Raw genomic sequence first — 14,780 nt, 5'->3', positions numbered from 1 at the left:
TAAAAATATATGCATCCCAGTACTTGATGGACAACCCACATTTGATAATGAGCAGCAACAAAGTGAATAATTCATCTCAGCACATTGTGTGCACATTCTGTGAAAGGGAAAAAGATTTCATTAGGTAGACCTCCAACTACAGATTCCAAAGAAAACCCATGCGATGGACACTGGGGATGAACCGATGTAAACATTGTCTTCAATGGAGGAAAAAGTTTGTTTATGATCAGAGTTCAGAGTTATTCGTGGGATGACTAAAACTTAATTAGTCACGCGGCAACAGCAAAACCTGTTGCTGTAGTCAGTGTTTATCCTTGAAGCATTTGAGATTGGCTCAAACGTTACAATGTTGTTCATCTCCACTTCTGTGAGCTCTGCTGTTGTCACAGCCGGCTATATAAACTTTGTGCAAGACGTCAGAGCTATCCAAGCATTTCGTAGGTATATGTGCGGGAATCAAGGTAGATCCTATGAGAAATCAGACACATTGGGAAAAAAGGTCAATCAAGAAAGGTAACAGCAAAAGTGTAAGAGTAAAGCTTGCCAACAACCTAACAAAAGAAACTATTTGTACCGTGATTTATTACTAAGTTTTAATCTAGTGTACATACTATTGTCTACTGTTCATTGTTATTCAAAGGTTTTTAGTTTAAGATACTTTTTAGCGCACTCATAATTCATTAAGGCACGCTAAGCTTTCTGTTAAAAATATACAGATGTATAATGAGCAAGTACATTATGAATCCATGTTCCAACCATGTTTTTGTTCCTTTATCCTTATCACTACGGTGTTCTGTAATATAATATTAGGATGACTTTAGACCTGTCAGGACAACAATCGCCTCCAGAAAAGCACAGTAGCTACAATATGACAAAAGGAGAGAAATTTCCTAGTCTAAGGCTGTTCTTCTCCGCAAGAATCAAGCAGTTTTCATTAACCGCTGGAGTGCCAAGTTACAAAGGTAGCTTCAGAACTTTAAAAATGAAATAATAATAAATAAATGTAAAGATTTCAGCATTATAAAAAACACTTTTTTTTTTTTTTCAATGAATTGTTATTTTGAACATTGTATCTACAAAAATTTCTGAAATCAAGATGTATATATGTATATCAGCTTTAGAAAAAGAAAAAGAAAGAAAGAAAAGAGCTTCCATCATCTCATCAGTAGAAATAAATCTATTCAAATTTGTCTAATTTTACAATATTGTTGTTTTAATACATTTTCCAACAAATAAATAAAGTTCGCTGAGAATAAAATGCTCTTCAAAAATGTTATATAAATTACAACAAACGTCTGAACTATGGTGTATATTTTAACTTTAAATTTTACATAGTAATACTTTAGCTAAGATTAACAGGAAGCATTTTATTATTTATTGTTAGACTACTGAACACAACAAAGTTTCATTTGTGCGAATCGATTTTGACTAAAAAATTTATTCCAAAACTTATGTAATTACAATATTCTTTGCTGTAAACGCTGCAGTGTTATTGAGTTATTGGAGACACTTTCTTCTGACATACCTAAAATATCTCACCCGTGTGCTCGTTTAAGTTGCAGGTAAGTTGCGATGACGGCAGTCCTGTCTCCCTCTGTCAGGCACTGGTCATATACTGTATGAGCTGGTTCGCTTTCATTAATTCTAAAGAGCTATAAGGACATAAACAAAATCAACGAAAAGTAGAGGAGGGAAATAACTTACTATCCTAACTGTGAAAATAAAGAAAAGGCAACCGCTTTCTCTTTACCTGGATTTCCACCCCATTCTATGACAGGGCCCGATTTCTCGACATTGGTCACAAGCAGTATGGCTTCCATGCTGTCTATGCAGTAGCTGGTCCCAACCTACTGGATCTTTGAAAAGACAAAGACTGAATGATGACAAATGGCAGTATCTTTAAAGCAGTTTCAACTGTGTGTCTCTGTGGATTTATATACACCTCTCCCCACTCCACATTCTCTTTGGAGGCAGGTAATGTTGAGGGATGTCAGTTTATCTCCTCCATGAACCACTCTAAAGCCTTTGGTAGCGATGTTCCTCTCTGAACTTTTTCAAGCTGGGGTTGATGTCTCCATAGGCCAGCGTGAGGGTCTCAGGTCGACGGCGTAGAAATAGTCTTTCATATCATCCCACCACACCCACCACCTGCACATAGTTCTGCAAACAGCCAAAGAGGGGAGAGTGGGGGTTAGTTCAGATTCAGGAGAAGCATTTTCATTAAAAGAATATATAAAAAAATAAAAATAAAAAGAGAGGGGAAATTGAGCTGGACTCTTTTTTTAAGTGTGGGGACGAGCCTCTACATGAGCAGGAGGTGGTTTCTGCCAGGCCCTGGTGCAGACGGGGTAGATGTGCCCCACCCGTGAACATGGCACGAACAGAAGCTGCCCACCACACTGCCATCTACGGGACACACATGGCAGATTCGAAAGTGTTCACGCACAAACTGTTGAAGTGGGATACATAATGTTTCTTTGTGCAATTAATAGAGATAAAACGCCCTGAAGTTTATTCCTTTTGTGATAAAGACCTTGTCACTGCAGATAATGTTTTTTTTATTTTTATTCATACTAATTTTTATCAACATATGGACATTGAGTATTGATTTGAGGAATATCTTTTTATTATCCTCTTTGTAGAGACATTTGAAAGAGCACGAGCACAGCTATGAAGGAGACTGCTTGAATTGACAAGGAGACAAGTGTCGGGATTTCAGTGTAATATAAGACAAATTAAAGTAAAAGCAAGCAAGCAACAAACATGTCTTCTGGAAGAAATCTGGGATGATAGAAACCTCGCATGCACACTTGAAAGATCTAGTCAAATTTTAAACTGAGAGAGCACTAACAATTTAAAGGAAAAATTTACTTGTAGGAGATCTCAAAGCCTCCCAAATCTGAAGGCCTGGATCATAGGAGGCCCAGCTCGAAGAAGAACTCTCTCTATTAAAAAAAGAGTCCTCCAGCCATCAAAGAGGAGACCTGACATACATATTTATCTGCCAGAATGTTTCCTTACATTTCACACGCATACAGTATGAGTAATAAAATATTTGGATTTAAAATTTAGCCAAAATAAAACTGCCCAAAATGTATAAATCCTGTATGAAACAAAGCAAAGCAAACGCTTGCAGTGAAGTGGACAAAAACAACTCTGTAAAGAAGTTTAAGTAAAAAATTCAAGCAGCATACAATTTTCCTCTTTGTGACTAGGTACATGCACTTGGGCATAGGGTGACCATAAGAGCCATTAACGAACCCTCTGGCCAGGCCAGGATTTCTTTATTGTCTATAATATCTGATTTTGGCTTTGTTCGTTCAGACCAACTCAGTGTATGACATCGGTTCCTTATGATTTCAAAAGGCCTTGAGGTACTCTGAATCGCCAATACAGAAATCCTGGCAAGGATGCGTTAGGAAATGTCATGCATGGGTCTCACTGGGTATGCGATGCCAAGTCACTACCACAGAAGAGATAAGTTTGTAGATATGATAGAATGGAGATTGCATGCAAAGAGAAGTAGAAAGAAGGTCTACGTAATGTTAGTTTAGTACTCAGCAGAAATGACTTTACCAGAACAACCACGGTGGAGTCATAATATATGGCATTTTGTTAAAACTACTTCTTGTGTTATGACCATTTCTTAAGAGCAGTTAGTATACAGCTTCAGCACTTTGCAGGAAGTTTTTTTATGAGTGTCATAGGCGCCATGGTTGTTAAAGAAGGTGAGATAAGCAGACCACCACTCATTCTTTATAAGTGAGAGGTAAGATCTCTCCACTTATGTGTATTGTGGTCAGCCCTAATCAGGCTCAGGATTATGGCTCCAAATTACCGATAGGGCTCAGTTCCTAGTTAATCTCTTCTGCTTCTCTCATATTCAGAGGCACGTTGTTTCAAAGCATGCTCCAGTCCTATGCTCCTCTGGCAAAGCTATCTCCGTCGCCTGGGCTCGAAGGTGAAAGTCTTGCCGCCACAGAGTCTATGAGAGGCACTGTGCGTTCGCCCTGAACATGGCCAAAGGATGGAGGAGAGGCAAAGAGGGATGTCCATGGCAAGCATGGACATACATACACACAGAGACAAGGGGACGGGGAGACAAAACAAGAGAGAGAGCAGAATGGGCTTACTGATCATGCTTATGAGGGTGAAGCTCACTGGCCAAGGGCTCTGTCTTATGCTTTCTCTTAGCCTTCTCCTGCTGTCAGAGGGACCTCTTTCCACAGGAGGCTCTAGTCCCAGGCGCTCGCGCCAGACCATCCTCATCCCCACCCTGTTGTGGCTCTATGGTATAACTGCTGTCTATGTAATCTATCAAGCACTGTGCAGACTGTTCTGGCAAACATTAACACAACATACATTTAGGTTAAGATTTAAAAAGAAAATGAAAATCACGTGGTCTAACCACAAAAAAAAAGCAAAACAGGATTATTTCTATAGAGGAGATCACTTATGTAGATAAGTATCAATTATTTGACATTTTATTACAATACAAAAGTTCAGACGGTATGGTCATGTGGTGCAACTATATATAAATCTGCTCATGTGTACACTCACCTGTATTCAAAAGTGAAATGAAAATATTCAACTTTTTTCTTAGGCTGTTTCACATGACCGCTTTCTCTTTAACAAATGGTTTAAAACGCTTAGAAATATTAAATCAGCAGGAAAGGTACAATTTCTAGAACCCAGCACAAGTCAAAAAAAAAAAAAAAAAAAAATCCTCTCTTCAGCAGGACAAATCATCTTAGAGTTTAAAATCATACCGGTCTTTGAAATGGGCTACCAATGGGGAATACCAGTTCACCCCGACTCTACAATGAGCATCGAGGCAGATCAGCACCTAAGACAGAATCCACAGTGTGACACAAACAAATCACACATCTATGTAGATCCATTAAACGATGTTGATAATGAGGCCCAAACCTGTCCCAGAGTGGCTTCTATGGCTCCTATGCTCCTGGCCTGGATCAGACCTCTCTTCTCCTACTGGCGGAACAGCCTGACCAACCCATTCCATTGTTTTATGTACTCCTCAAGCCTCTCTTTAAGATGAACTGATGAGAGAACGTGATACAACAAATCACAAAACTTTTTCTTCCCTATAGCTGTCTAACGCACTTGGGTGAGCACCATGGCAAAATGGTATGAGGATATAACATAAGCAGAGGCGCTAACTTCTAGCTTTCTGTCTGACATGTTATTGGGTATACTGCCCAAGCACCTACATCATTACTATAGCAACCAGTGTAGACACAAGACATTAATTATACCAGAGCAAGTGGATTTCATTTGACCACTTAAAAAAATGCAGACAGTCAGCTCCTAAAGATTGCATTTTAAAACAAATCAAAAACTGTGTGAGGCAACAACAAAGATCTGACTTTACTTCAAATAAAATGCATGAAACATTCTGCCTATACGCCTCTTTATTGATTCTTACCGACCAAGTTCGCAGCGCTTGTAGCCCATTCATAGTTCTCGTGAGCGATCTCTTGTGGAGAATGATCTCCATTCAGTAACAGTCTGCTTGCCCCATATTAATGAACAAGGCCCAGCATTAGTCTTTAGGCACTACTCGTTTACAGTTGAGGTAACCATGTCTCTTCACTTAGGAGTGCAGAACATTCTCTCCAGAGAGGGGGCCCAAAAACTAAAACATTCTTCACTCTTCCTAAACCTGAAAACCAGTAACTGTCAAATAGTCAAAACAGCCAGAACACACCAAGAAGAAAGAATATGCTGATGACGTTATGTATATATTAGTAATTCAATAAATCAATATTAATAATTATAATTTTAAATGTGTTCTAAATGCATTGTTTTTTATTTTATTGTATCTAACTGATCTGTGTTTTTTTCTCCTTCTTTTAAACCCTATACCTAAAATACAATATTCGTCTCCGTAAAACAACAGACTTCTATGGCAGGTCGGCCTGATTTTGACTATTTTGTTTGTTTAACTAATTTTCTTAAGGCAAACTTCTAAGCTCATATTCAGTGGATCTGCATCCATCCAATCTTCAACAACTGGACGGATAGAACCAGTTCTTGCCCTTCTACATTTTTTTCTAAATAATCCGCTTTTACTTAGATACATTATAAATGTGGGAATAGAAAACACTGGTCTTACATTTCTCATACTTCATTTTCTCATTTTCTTTGCATCTAATTTACAGATGAATTCACACTAAAAACAATCAAATCTAAAACTTTCTAACAGGAAATCAAACAATGATGAATTAGTTCACTTACAAACTGGTAAACAGATTTTTAATCTTTTCTCAGATCTGACTTCTTAATGGTTTTTGATAAGGACGACAGGATATTGTGTTTGATTGTTGCCTGTTTCCATTTGGCTTGTGCAACTACTTCTAGTTACGGAAATATCTGTACTGATTTGTTAAGAATGTGTGCTGCCTAAAAAGTGCTACACAGAGTACAGTAGACACATGCTTGTAAAGTGTTTGATGAAGAAATGAAAACTCTCTTTACACTACCTTTGTTACTGCCACCAATCATGACGATCTCAGCCAGGTATTTCAGGGTTCTTTTGATGACGCTGTGCACCGTCCTCATCAGGGTGGACCAGCCTTCATTATGGAAGACAAATGACTACGCTGACGTGAGGAGGTTTTAACAGAAACAGTATTTACACCAGACAAAAAGATATACAATATTTAATAAAGCATGCTATTTTAAGTGAATGTCAGTTGGTGAGTTGATCTCATGGTGTCCGCTTGTACAACATGTAGTATTAAAGTAGTACGCATTACACACTTCATCCAATTTCCATCCTGTGGAAGTAATTTGTAAACAGGAAACAGTAAATCTCTGGTACACCGTTTCCTCTGTATAAGCGGAGAGCAAATGTCCAAACACACTTCAACTTTCTAAGCTCGAACTTCTTAAGTTTCCTTTGTCCTGTTTTATTCATTCAGTGAGATTACTGACAATTCTATGTGGGACTGGAGGTGCTGTTTAAACTAGAGTTTGAATTGTACAAATATTTTTTTTTCTTCAAAGAGTTGGTAGAAATATAGGAAGTATTTGGAAAACATGATTTTATGCTTACTTGGGCTAGAAATTGAAGTGCATACAGAAAAAAGCATAATAATGAAACTCATTTCGGCTTTGTTTGTAGACTCCAGGTTATTTGCATAAGGGTTTATGTGAAAACAGCGAAACTCAAGTTTCCAGAGTAAAAGTTTGAGCAGCCTAAGTATATAGGATATGACATGATAAATAGACATAGATCTGCCTGAGCCAAGTTTACATATATTTGATTAAGCTCATCAGATGTAGTAAACACCACATTTCCTACCAAAACCCATTAAACATACACAATACTTATTTCCATATGGCAGTTTAACCTTTTTAACATCAGATTTTATGCCATGTTACAAGTCATAAGGCCTAACTTAATCTTACATAGCACAGCAAAGCCACTTTAACTGGAAGAGCAACTCACTCCGCTGACATTCAGTCTCAGTGGATATCAGGTGTGCTGCACACATCAGGAAATGTTTGTCACCATTAAATGCTAATACTTAATAGTTCTTTGAAACTACAGAGACGATCTCCATTTAGTTACATGTTTTAGCTTAACTTTAGCACTGAATCTCTTGAGGTAATGTCTGCTCATGACGCTAATTCAGAGGCCAGCCCAGAGGGCTAATTCATCATGTGCTCCTGAGATTTATTGGGTTATATGCATACCATATATATGCATTGTATGAACACTTTCACGGACTTTCATGTTTTGTTCCTAGAATATAAATTCATAAACGTGAGTTTTAAATACACTTAAGCGGTTAATGAGTTACTATAAATAATCCCCACATCCTTGTGGCGTGATGAAGCTCCTTTGTTCAGGTAATGTTAACTGTACTGTTCCCATTTTTATCAAAATAATAATAAAAACCTCAATTTGATGTCCATTTAAAAGGTAGCAGGCATTCTTACAATGTGTATCTCTTTAAAGGCTAGAATATGTTATATATGTGAGAACATACAGTATGTGTGCTTATTCTGGAGGGCTTTGAAATGCATGGAAACAAATGGAAGAATAATTGAACGAAATGAGCAATGCTTTCATGAGGCTGGAAGTGACTGTCCCAAGAAACCCAAAGGCCAACAAATAAAGATATCATATTTAAAATAACAAAATGGTTAGCTGTTAACATGCTTTAGCGTGTTTGTTCCATGAGGAAGGCATGAGTAAATTATAAACTGTGGTAAAACTCATCAGAGAAACACTGACACCTTCTAATGAGACAAAGTTGGTATCACTGTGCACACTCATCAACAATTACAACCAATACAAACACCCAATGTAATCATGTTAGGGCTCAAATCAGCGTAACTACATCTGAGAGAGATCGGCGTTATAAAAGACTAGTTTTTTAAAGATGTTTTGGTGTTCATCAAGGCAGAATTTATTTGATCAAAAATAGAAGACAAAAGTGATAATGTGTGATATATTTTTACCATTTAAAAATAATAGGCTTTCAGCTTTTTAAATAGTTTAAAATATTATTTATTTCTGTGATGCAAAATAAATGATTTCGCTTGAAGAACTATGTGATAATTTTTAGACTGATGGAAATATGCTAATGTGCCGCTTATTATTAGCATGACTAACAAGTGACAAAGTTGTATACATTTATTGGGTAAATCAGCGCTTGTTTGTTCTGCGGATTCTTTGAAGACTAAAAAGTTCAAAAGAACAGTAATTTATTAAAACATTTTCTAACAATATAAATCTTTGCCATAATTTTTATCAACTGAAACATCTTTCAAATGAAAATAATAAAAGTGCACCGATTTCTACTTCTAAAACATTTATATGATCAAATAAATGCAGCCTTGATGAACATAAGAACATCTTGTAAATAGAAAAATCACTGCTTTCCAAACTTTTGACTGGTAGTGCACATTTAACACGCCATCATTTTGAAAAGGCCATTTACAAATCAATAATGACAAATGCCAGCAAAACTCAGTTGTTCTATTCCCAGTCAAATTTCATTTCCTTACACCCTACCTGTACCAAAGAACAGCAGTGTACATTGTTTCAGCCCTGACTTGACGTGCAGAGACGCTATGGTGCTTGGTTTCACTTCTACGAGGAAGTGAGATGGTGCAAGATGCGTGTGCATTTTCAAAGACATCCTGGCACTGATTCAAAACATAGCAGTGATAACAGCTGGAATGGAATGAGCATGACTGAGGTGAGCTGGAACTGAATGGGACTTGATTTATTTATTTATTTGCTTGAACATTCAGATTTATATAAATTCAAGAAAGTATGCCGGGCAATTTCCACAAAATTTTGGCTTGGCAAAAGCATAGTCTACTTAAAAAAAGAATATTCTGTCATCACACTCAAACTCATGATAGTGTAAGACGCTTGAAGAATGCTGTAAGTGTACAGACCATGTGTTGGTCTAGGTGGAACCTTTAAAAACCCACCTTCAAGCTCTCTGTAAAAGGAGTGGCACTGACTACACGCCACATAACTGCAGTAGTCGATTAAACTGATGCAGCATGTTTCTTTGACTATCAACTCAATCTGTATTAATTGTACAACAAACGCGGAGGACCGACCATTTTATAATTATACAGAAAATACGCCCTATTTTGAACGATAAAATTCAGCTTCAGGTCCAAACTGACGACCTACAGGGACCCCATACGGTTAGACCTGTTCTCAAAACTCTACAGTCCCTTCTGAAGCTGTATAAAATGTATAAAGCAGTCTCAGGCAGACAATCCAGCTTTCCAGCTTGAGGGGAGTTAATGAGAGCGACTACAGCTTATCATTCAGCTGTGACGTGGCCAAACAACATTTTGGTGGGTGAATTATGGGCATAATGCCGATCCTATTTAACGTCTGGAACATTAGCAACAGAGTGCAGTACATTATCTTTTGAGTACTGACTGTCCTCTTGAGTGAAAAAAGCAGATAATGGCGACAAGTTCTATCAGGCATACTTCCTAGATATTCGCAAGCCATTTCCTCTTTATATAGTGTTACGTCATGCGAATATTATGATATGATAAAATAACAGGTATTTTTTGTTAGTGGGAACTTAAAAAAAGAGTAGAGAGAGAAATGATGGGCTATAGAAGCAGGCTAATTCGCCATCTACAATGTCTGTGAAATAACTTGTTTAAAAAGTGTGTCTGCATCGCTTTTCTATCTTCTGGGTGATCAGAAAAATAACTTGGAAAAATCCAAATGCTAGACCTGACTGTCTATAGTGTGTGTAGCCTGCATCTTAAAAACTTGGGTAAATATTTTTATTAATAAACTGTAGTCAATCATGATGCTAAAATAAGAAGATATCATCTGCAATATCTATCGAGGAAAGCCTAAAATATTACGCAAAATGTGCAAACCTACACACACATTTTCCCCCTACACACACCCAAATACATTTACAAATCAGAATGGCTTGGCGTGCTCATACTCACTCTTCTGTACGTAAGTCGACGGTTCGATCCAGACTGCGTCGCTGGCTACCATTAAACCGAATTCAATGCTGGCCTGAACAGGAATCTTGCATCCGGTCCCAGCACGCACGCTTTGCTGCCCTCTCCCCGTCCGCCCTGACCCTGGAGGTTCAGGTCTCTTAGGCTCAAAGTTGCCCAGAATTCCTCTTTCTTCAACACAGGTCTGCTGTACACGCGGTGTGAGGCTTGAAGGTGATATATTGTCGGGATGACGCCTATTATTCTGGGCTTTGAAAGCGGGGTTTGGCGACACCGCTTTTTCTGGGCGGATGGACTCTAGATCGGACTCTCAACTCCTTCCAACGTAGCTGGAAGGAACAACTGGCTTGAATTGGTCAGAGTCATGCGTTAACATTTAGAAGGTTGGGCTGCAAGAGTTTACTCATCTCGCCCTGCCTATAAATGAGACAAAGCGGCGGTGAGAAAATTCTGAAATAGTTTTTTCATATTTATAAGTTGTGAGACATGTCTTTTTATGTTAAGAATAACGCTATTAATATTCTGAATGAATATTTATAGAACAGGAAGCAACTTGATTTACTTGGTTATCTATACTTGAGAAATCAAGTAAAATGTGATCACTCATCCTACATCAGGGTTTTAAATCAATGATTATTTGTCCATTTCTCAACCCTCACTGCATTATTGGGCAATACAGATAAATGTGCATGCATATCAACTATCTGACGTAAGATATCTGGCGGTATTGTAGAGATTTCCATCGACATATTAAAAAGCAGAATATCATGAATGTTGACCATATAATGCAACTGCAACAATATGCATATTTTGCTCAATGGCCTCAAAATGACTCCCCGAGTATTTTACAATATCCTACTTCATCGGTCTGATGTATCAAATAATACTTAAATAAGAAACATGTGCATATTTCTTATTTTTAAATGTTGGGGCAGTGTTCAATAAACATTTATTCACAAAATATAGATTCTGACAAGATTTCTAGACGGGCGTTATCAGGGCTAAAAGGCCATATGCAATGATCCATATACATTTGATTTCAAAATAAACATTTACATAAGGACCTATTACAAAACATAATCTAAAGGGAATAGAGTAAACAAAGAAGACACTGCATAAATTCATATACGCTGTCTGGAAAGTACTGTGCAATAAATCCAACGTTAACCATACCGCCAGAATGACAAGTCATAGTAAACCAGACAGCTGTTACAGCCATTGACTGAAAGCTGCCGGCGTGCTACGTCGCGTGCTCGCGCCTGCATTTCCACAGTTTCGGGAAGGAGAGGTGTGTGTGTGTGTCGCTTTAGGCTATAAACGTTTTATGTCGAGCTGATATTCGCCTTAATTCAGTTTGGCATGCATATCGACTCTCTATTCAATCTCGAAGACCCCTTAGTCCACATAGCACTGGAAACAAATACACCACCTAGAAAGATACAAATCGGAAATAATCACATTTTACTTGTTTACTTTACGCGATTTTTTGCATAAACGGCGCTAGTGTGAAATGAAGAATCAGTAACCATACAATGACCTTCCGGGTTTTGACTGAATTTGATATTCAGAAGATGTAGAGATGACGTTTAGCTCTCTGTGCTAGCGGTTTACGGTCGTACCTGCGTCTTTTGGTTTCTGAATGGAAACGTATATTTAGTTACATCGCGGCATGTATACAAACGCCTGTGTCTGTTGGCAATTCATCGGTCAGTTCTCGCTGCTCATCTCCATGACAACCGCAGCAGTTAGCATGCTAATCATCATGCCAGCTGAGCCTGCTGAATACCAACGCACGGGTGAAACAACAGCAACGAAAAACACTCGCGTGTAAAGATAACCCGAGGAAAATTAGCGATACTTTACCAAACACGCCAGCAAACGGGTTATCGTCGACCGCCTTCTGCGTTAGCGAAGACCAAAGCAAAACCAGCCCCAAAACGTGCCGATGACCAGGTAAACTTCGGGAAGGATGAACTAACTTTAACCTCATTTCGAAAATCAGTTGACAACAATAAGCAGCAGCAAAAAGAGGAGCTAGCGTACAATAAACTCTCCGCAGCCTGTATGGCCACATCGAGTCCTCTCCTCTCACTCCCTAGTTTCCTTTCTTTCTCTCTCTCTCTCTGCCTCTTGCTCCTTTATTCAATTAAACCCCACTGTCCCTTCGGCATTCAGTAACGAAAAGACAGCTGATACAAAAAAAGCTACAGTCGCGTATGCGCGCGCGCGCTACGCAGTTTTCGAACACACGGATGTGTGATTGAACACACGTGGACATGCGGCATGATTGATAAGAAATAAAAGCAATCTTTCTGAGGTAAGGTGGGGCGGTGGATGCAGCGAAGACTTCACAAATGTTGCTGACAGGCGTCTGGTACAACTATTAAGGCTTTGTTCGAGTTTGCGCCACGCATGCATTCTCTCTGTTCTCGAAGAGACAGAGACAAACAAGGGTCGCCGATTAGGTTGGTTCTGGGTGACCTTAGATACCTGTAACCTCTGTATAGGTTATAGCCTGAGCTGCAGTAGTAACTACATGCCATCTGGATTACCTAATCACACTCCAAAATTGCACTCATTATGCATATTATTTATTCAATAGTAATAATTTATTCATAATTAATTGTTACCCTAATTCCTGGAAATATAGTTATTATTAATACCAGTTCTGTGGACATTCATTATGTGGACTGGGGCTGTCAGTCAGGTAACTACACATCATTTGACCACTGGATTTACAAAATCATTTTAGGATTAGGGAGTGTTTCAACTTTGCATCAGCCGATGAACAGCATATATTTTTATTTGAATAATCGGACGTTATATATTGGAATTATAAATTGAAGGTGCTTGTCTTTCAAACATATTGTGCACAAATTTTACACAATGCTACTAACTACAGCGTTTATAATAATGAATTTGGAATCACACATTATAATTTGTAAATTACACTCCAGATTGGATTTCACATTAGACAAACAATAAGCTCTAAATTATGTGGATGTTTATTTATTCAAAACATAAAATAATATTATTTTAAAGTAAGTAAAAATAGAGTATAAAAATCCAATACATGAAACCGGGTGTATTATCTGCTGAGATAAATAATAATAGTAATAAAAATGTTAGTTGTTTATATATTGTAATTTTCTTGTTATGACTGATTTTGTGCATAATGTTTTGCAATATTGTATATGTAAACACAATCATATATAAAGTATACTTTTACATTTAAAAAAGGCAAAAGAAAATAAACCATATTTGTAATATCATGCTGTAACTGTGTTTACACTTTGCTTTTATTAAATGTGGCATTTTTATATTATTTTAGACATTATCTATCACTACCTAATCATTTTGATTTGCAGATTGTACATCCAAAGTTGTTTCTTTCCTATGTCACTTCTAGCCTATTCAAGTGTACCAAAAACTCTTCCTCTTTTAGTACATTCTAACGATTTAATAAACTGTAAACAGAATCAACATACAAAACACACCATAGTTCTGCAAATAAATAACTGTTATATCAAGGTCTAAAGGTTTACTACATGTTGTTCCAAACCTGTAAACCTTAATATCTTTGGAACAAATTCTAAGATATTTCAAATGTAAAAACCGAGACCAAGTGCTATATCAGCGATTCAACCATTTAAAGAGAACAAAAATAATGAGCTTATTCAATCTTTCTGTGCACTATAGGATAATTTTAGAGAGTATCAGCTGAATGCAAATAGCGACGCTTTTTCTGTGTCAGCTGCAAATGAAAAGATAAAGGTTTTCATTCAAATCAAAATCTAAATATACATAGAAGACGATCTGTTTACAGCTGACGCAAAGTATCCAGTTCACGTGATGGTTTTATTTGATCCAAGTGAGTTATCTGTTCTTAATATGGTCTAATATTGATTAATATTAAATAATGTCTAATATTGAAGAGTTTTCATTCTAGTTTGAAATTATTATTTTAATTATCATTTAGTTAGTAGTTGTCATTATTTCTTCTATTTTGTAATGGTGTATTGAGTCAATAATAGCAGTTAATTGTAGTGCATATTGATTTATGGATGAGTTATGGACTACGCCTGGGTGAAATTTGTCTAAAACGCCACATGCATAGAAAGCTGTTTCCACTTAAGCTTTTCACCAGCCATCATCTTCAGAAGGTGACAGTCCGCTAGATATAGGCTTGACCTTCTTTTGCCTCCTAATTTCTCTCTTTTGTATCCCTTAACTTCATTTTGTCTCCATCTCCAAGTGTCAAACTATAATCGTTTCCTGTT

General features: G+C 37.4%; 1 pseudogene; it reads right to left on the bottom strand.

The window, feature by feature from the left end:
* Nucleotides 1-261: 261 nt before the first annotated feature.
* Nucleotides 262-12,490, bottom strand: LOC122348814 (annotated as a pseudogene).
* Between the last annotated feature and the right edge of the window lie 2,290 nt (nucleotides 12,491-14,780).

This window comes from Puntigrus tetrazona, chromosome 7 (assembly GCF_018831695.1).
Source record: "Puntigrus tetrazona isolate hp1 chromosome 7, ASM1883169v1, whole genome shotgun sequence".
Classification (NCBI taxonomy): domain Eukaryota; kingdom Metazoa; phylum Chordata; class Actinopteri; order Cypriniformes; family Cyprinidae; genus Puntigrus; species Puntigrus tetrazona.
Note: the sequence above shows the minus strand (reverse complement) of the source record. Positions and strands in the feature narration are given on the sequence as shown.